General features: G+C 35.8%; 1 long non-coding RNA gene across 2 annotated transcripts; it reads left to right on the forward strand.

Moving 5' to 3' along the window:
- Positions 1 to 2045: 2045 nt before the first annotated feature.
- LOC111214397 lies at positions 2046 to 5989 on the forward strand. Of its 2 annotated transcripts, XR_007320374.1 has the most exons (6): positions 2046 to 4088; positions 4216 to 4330; positions 4400 to 4964; positions 5045 to 5208; positions 5275 to 5395; positions 5509 to 5989. It is a non-coding gene; the product is annotated as an uncharacterized LOC111214397 (long non-coding RNA). The 2 variants fall into 2 exon arrangements; XR_007320373.1 differs by having other exon boundaries at positions 4216 to 4964.
- The last annotated feature ends 440 nt before the right edge of the window (positions 5990 to 6429 follow it).

Below are 6429 nucleotides of genomic sequence, written 5' to 3' on the forward strand. Positions count from 1 at the left end.
TTTTTTAATATATAAAATTAATAGTATGTATTTTAAGGAATCATTCTTAATTATACATTGGGAATAAGAGATATTTCTCCGATATATATATATCAATATACCTTTTTAATTTAATAGATATTTCCATTTTTGCAATTATAAAATTATAAATTTTTAATTGTTAAAACTATATATAGTCAAGGCTGCTCTGGATTAAATCCCATAAACTCATTTTTAGGTGCTACATGTTTTAAATATTTTTGAGGCGCCATCTCAATCAAAATGTATGTTTTTAACACTTGATAACACATGACATCATCATATAATATTTAATTCTATTACATATAAAAATCAATTACCTACAACATATGCGATATTGATAAACAACTCCACGGATATGGACTCCATGATGAAGCTCTACCTGAAACACTTGGATCGACGGACGGTTCTGCATATACGACATCTTTGAAGAACATGCTCTCTCCACAACAGATAACCACAACGAACAGCCCTGTCTACAGTACTCTGGAACCTTCAATAAGCTTCACATCATATAATCTGCAATAAATTGCATAGTCAGAAAATCGAACCCCAGACCTAAATATAAAACTTTTAAACCTGAACCAGTATGTTATGGTGCTTCGGCAATCAAAATGTACGTTAGTCTAGTGATTATGACATGCTTCTAATATCCTCCACCTAATAGGTTTTAGAACAAAATGTATATTTGATTAAACTTGGAAATTATATGTTAATATATGTTAGTTGATTGGTAAATCAAAATATTAATATATAAAAGTATATTTAATATTTATTTTATTAATCAACTTCCCAGATATATTTTACTAAGTTGATCGGTAAACCTGTTTAAAATAGTTGACACATGTAAGCATGATTTTCTTTTTGGACCTCAAACGGCTATTCTATTACTCAGACTAGAGGTGGTCTGGGTAACAAGACCGGAATAGAACAACCAATAAAATAAAGTTCTCTATGAAAAGATCTCGCGGTCCTACTAAAGAGTCTGAAATCTGATTTTGCGCTCGTGGGATATGTGTGATCTTGAAGTCAGGAAAGCATATCTTCAAAGTCTCTATCCTCTCAAGTTCTGTTGCAAAAATTGGCCAAGCATGCGGTTCTCTAATCATGGCAATTAGATCCTTGCAGTCCGTTCTAAATCTCTAACATGTCGAATGCTGAAGCATGTTTTCCATTGCCCAACGCAGTGCTTCAAGTTCTGAGTGTAAGGTAGACTCGCGTCGTATGCAGTTCTGTGTCCCCATAATTTGTACCTTCCCAAAGCTATCCATCCAGACCCATCCATACCCACTGAACCGGGCTGTTGATGTCCATGACCCATCTATCATGCAAATATTACTCAAGCTTAAGACTTGAGGTTCCACCATTCTATGTTCTTATAGATCCGATGGTACCATCTCATTTGCGTTAAACCATGCTTGACACTCGTTTTCAGCGTAACAAACTATCTCTAATGGATCCATGTCAATCCCTCTAAAGAGATTATCATTTCTAGCCTTCCAGATGTACAAGATTATCCAGGGATAGGAATCCTTGTCTAATTCAGTCTCAACAATGTTATTCTTTCTCCAGAAAAGATAATCCATATTTACATAGAGACTCGGAATCATAAAAATGTCTGGGGTTGTTGGAGTTGGTGATAAGGACCAAACTTGTAAGCATGATTATATAACATCTACTTTGACATGTTTGATATTGCCACCGAAACTTCATTTTCAGAGATGCTCACCCTTATTGGAAAGAGGTAGCTGCTTTGGGCTCCCCGTTTTTCATTTAAAATTTAGGACTCCATTTTTACTGAATATACATTCAGTTAGGTTTTTATGGATGCACAAAAACAAGTTTTATACCCTTGTTCTATATTTAATTATATATAAAATAATTAATTATTTAAATAATTAAAAATAAAATAAATAAAAATAAAGATAATTTTTTTTATGTTTTCAAACTATACTTTTTCGAAATCCAATTTTTTTATAATGTCTTTTTTGAATTTTATTTTTTCGAATTTTTTTTTCAAAATTTCTTTTTGAAATTGAAAATTATTTTTGAAACTATTTTTAAAATTTTTTTATATTTTTTAAGTATTTATTTATATATTTATTAGAATACCAAAATTTCACATTCCGAAAATATTACACATCCTTCAACTTTAAACCATTAGTCTAGATTAGTTAACCCTAAAGTTATAAATGTCTTTTACCCCTCATTAAAAGTGAAAGTAAAATTGGTTAGTGTAAACATGCAAAGTGGTGGTGTTTTTTACAATTTTTCTTAGTATAAAGCGCAGGATTTAGATACATACCTTATTCCAATTAAATAGATTAGATAAACAGTAAAAAGATTCGTTTTAAATCTTTTTTAGTTCAGAAACTTAAAATCCTATCACTGTTGTAATAATGTCAAAAGGAAACGAATACTAATGATTTTGGGTAAGTTTAACTATAGATTAGAAGAATGTATTAAATTGAAAATTTACAAAAAAAAATAACTTGGTCTAAGGAGAGGATTCTGTTTTAATAATAGAGATTAGAAGAATGTATTAAATTTAAAAATTTACGAAAAAAAACTTGGTCTAAAGAGAGGATTATGTTTTAATAATAGAGATTTTCTTGACACTGGTTGAAGGGTTTCTAGAGTGTGGTTCCCCAAAGTGTTTCGCGATAAGCATTTATTTCTTAATTAGCCTTTCGTGACTGTCTCTACACGGTGATATGGAGAAGGAACTGGAGAGTGATTCATCCTGTCAATTCTGCAAAGAGTTTAATGTGACATGAGATTTATTGGAGTAGATCCGTTTTCTGTAGAAAAAGAAATCTAAACTATACTAAAAGCACAATATAAAGCCCTATAGAGCCCTCCACGACGGATACAAAAAACGACCAATAGTAATGCAGCAAACAGCCACGTCATCGTCGAGTTAACTTTGTTTGGGCTTTTGGTTTGGGCTTCGATGTTTCCGGCCTGTATGGTATGAATGTTTTTGAGCCCACGTTCAGGAGATGAAATACCGACGTGTTACGCGACCTGTCCCCTTTGTCGTAACCCTAATTTTGTTCTTCACCCTCCTTTCGTCTTCCTGCTCTTCCATCTCTCTCTCTTATCCAAATCCGTTTTCTTGAGTAACTTCACCACTAACTCCTGTAATCAAACCTTGGTTTAACACATTCAATGGATTCCTTTCGCCTTCTTCTTTATTTTTCTATTTATAGATCTGATTTCTTAGCTTATTACTCCATCAAAGTTGATAAGATTCTCTCAGACACTCATCGCGATGGAAAACACTGGCAAATCTTCGATCTCCACCGACCGCAAGACCTGCGAGAAGACCGTCGACTCCTCTTCGTCTGCAAAACCAAACGGGAAGTCCACTGCTTCCTCTGTGACCGTCGACTCCTCTGCGTCTGTGAAATCAAACGAGAAGTCCACCGCTTCTTCTGCGATTTTGAAGAAACCTAACAAGAAGGCTGCTGTTTCATCTGCCAATCCGATGTACCCAACCGCTGCTACCGCTCTCTCCTCCGCGCATGGCGACCAAGTGATGTTGTTCAGAGATGTTTCTCACGGCCCACGCGAAGCCGAGTTGATGTTTCGTTTGATTCACTTATGGGAGGCTCGCAATCCAAATACAAAAACGCTAATTGGACAAGAGATGCTCCTTATCGACGAAGAGGCTTGTCCATTTTTTTTAATTTCTTCCTCTTGCTTTAATATTGCTCGATTGAGAGAGTATGGAATTTTTAGTTTTTTCCTCTTGCTTTAGAATTGCTTAATTGAGGTAGTCTTATATTAATCGATGATTTAATTTTATTGTCAGGGTACTGTTGTTCAAGGTTTTGTTCCATTCAGACGTGTTGGGACATTTGATCTGATAGCTGGTTCCTTGTATAAACTGAGCAACTTTTTCGGATCCAGAAGCAAAGATCAGTATCGGGTTACCGTCTCATTCACTTGGAATTCTTCTTTGTCCGTGCTTGAGAACCCTCCGGTTCTAATTCCAGAAGATAAGTTCAGGTTCCACAGCTACGAGGAGTTTAAGGCCAACTGTGACTCCAAGGGTGATCTTTATGGTAAGATATGTCTACCTATTTAGAGTAAATGTTGTATTTGAACAATAGATGAGCCTCTTATATGCACGTTTGGTATATTATTAGAGTTGATGATTGATGTCTGCGAATTTAAATTGTTATATCTCAGATTACGTTGGTCATATGAAACTGGTGAATGGGCAGACTATCACGGACCATATGGTGCTTGACGAAGATGCCATAGCAGAGAAGCAGCATCTATGTGTTCATGTTCAGACACATGAGTAAGTTTGTCCTTCTGCTAATCATTTTCATTGTTTTGTGTGTTAATTTTAATACTTTTTTTTATGAAGCGGACCGGTGATGAAGCTTTATCTGTGGGACAAGGTTGCAGCCGACTTCTGCCAGTAATTCAAGTCGTATGGAAGCATCCCAAGCGTTCTTTTGGTCACCACTGTGAACCCTAAACATCTTGGAGGTTAGCATTTCTCTACTAGACATCATACTCATATACAGAGCTTATTTGTAGTAATTCGGTTGGAACTGTATTAGGTTATTCTTTTATTGTTAGATGAGGCAGTGGCAATGTATGTTCTGGATAATCACATCGGTTCATTTGCTATTAGCAGAAACCTTTGCTATCACTTCGTCATCGTCTCGTGTGTTTATGGATGCCGATGTTCAGCCTACCAAGGATTATCTTGAATGGTATGCATCTCTGTATTCAGTTATTTGTCATGCGAATTTTGTTTTTTTACATTTCGTACGTCATTCTAACATATTTTGGGCTCCTTTCTTTTTTTCAGGTTGAGTTCCAACTCTGATATTGCTAATAGGATTGCTGCTGAGGTTGTTACTAAGCATGAGACAGTGACTCTTGAAGAGCTATTCTCTTACATCAAGCAGGAAGCTTCTAAGGTACTAGAGTTGTTCTGTTTTTATATCCGTTTCCATATGCTTGGGTACTTATTAAGTTTATTTAATTTTCTACAATGAAGGTTGCTTGGTTTGAGTGCATGGCAACTATAGATGATGTTGTCTAGGGTTCTGCTTGGTATTACATTTCCTGCGATGGATGTAATAACAAGGCTGTCAAAGGGCCTACTTCTCTTATTTGCAACAATAAGAAGTGTGGGAAGAGTGAAGTCACAGGAGTGCCACAGTAAGTGTTGAGTCTTAGTTTCATCTATGTTTTTTCAGCGTTAATATCTAATCTTTTTCGTTGTAGGTACCTCACGAGGATTTCTGTGTATGATAAGAGTGAGCAAGCAGTGTTTGTCATTCTTGGTGATGCTGGCAAGGAGTTGACTGGGAAACATGCAGCGGAATTAGTTGCTAAGTACTTTGAGGTAATTTAATACCTGTCTATACATATCAAATAAATTTGTGTTACGGCAAAGTAGTTAGAACATCACTGAATCATGTATTAATTCAACTCACGTACATTTTGATTGGATGTTAGGCTAATGATGGAGTAGGAGCTGAACATTGCGTCCCGGTTCCGCAAGCCTTGCTTGATACAATAGGGCAGACGCGCAAGTTTGTTGTTAAAGTATCGGATCATAATCTGAAAGGCAAGACTCAGTCCATAACTGTCACCAAGATTCTCCCACTAGAAGCTCCACTTCCATCAGCTGTAGGTGAGGAATCTGGTTCTTCCGGAGGCTTAGGAGATACTGCAGGTGATAGGGCTAGGAAAGCCGCTGAGATCCTTGAGTCAGATGCAGCAAAGCGTTCAAAGAGTGGCTAATATGGTTTCAACTTATTTTCTTACGCAGTTATTGTTTTAGCTGCAGTTCAGGTCGTGTTTTTTAAGTTTCCCTAATGCCTATGTGTTCTTTTCATTTCAAACTTCAGGCTTTTGACCTTTTATGTTTAAGGTTTTTTTAATACAATTTCCATTATATGGTTTTATCTTATCCTTATGAGCATTTTACTTATTGTATTATGATCTTTTCCATAGGTAGCGTTATAATCTTTCGAAAGAAATCGCTCTGGTTTGATTAGAGTAATGATCCGAAGTGAGGGAAGACACACTTTGCAAACTTTATTACAGACATATTACATATAGTCAGCATCATTACTATATAACCAAATTTTAATTTGTGAACCTTGGTCCGGGAGCATTAACTTTCCTAACAAAATCTTCTTAGTACACATGATTACAGCATTTATACGAAATCATTACACAATCCCAAATTTACATCAATCTTCGTGTGAAAAGGAAAGTTAATATTCGTCACAAATGTTACTTTTGAAATAAGTAATCGAGTTCTTTGCTTAATATCTTGGTAAAAAAAAATTCTCCCGAAAACCTAGCTCCTTGCCGAAGCCAACAGACGCTCTCTACCATCTTCTCACGACCATCCTCCAGAGACTCCGT

The sequence above is a fragment of the Brassica napus genome, chromosome C3 (assembly GCF_020379485.1).
Source record: "Brassica napus cultivar Da-Ae chromosome C3, Da-Ae, whole genome shotgun sequence".
Lineage (NCBI taxonomy): Eukaryota > Viridiplantae > Streptophyta > Magnoliopsida > Brassicales > Brassicaceae > Brassica > Brassica napus.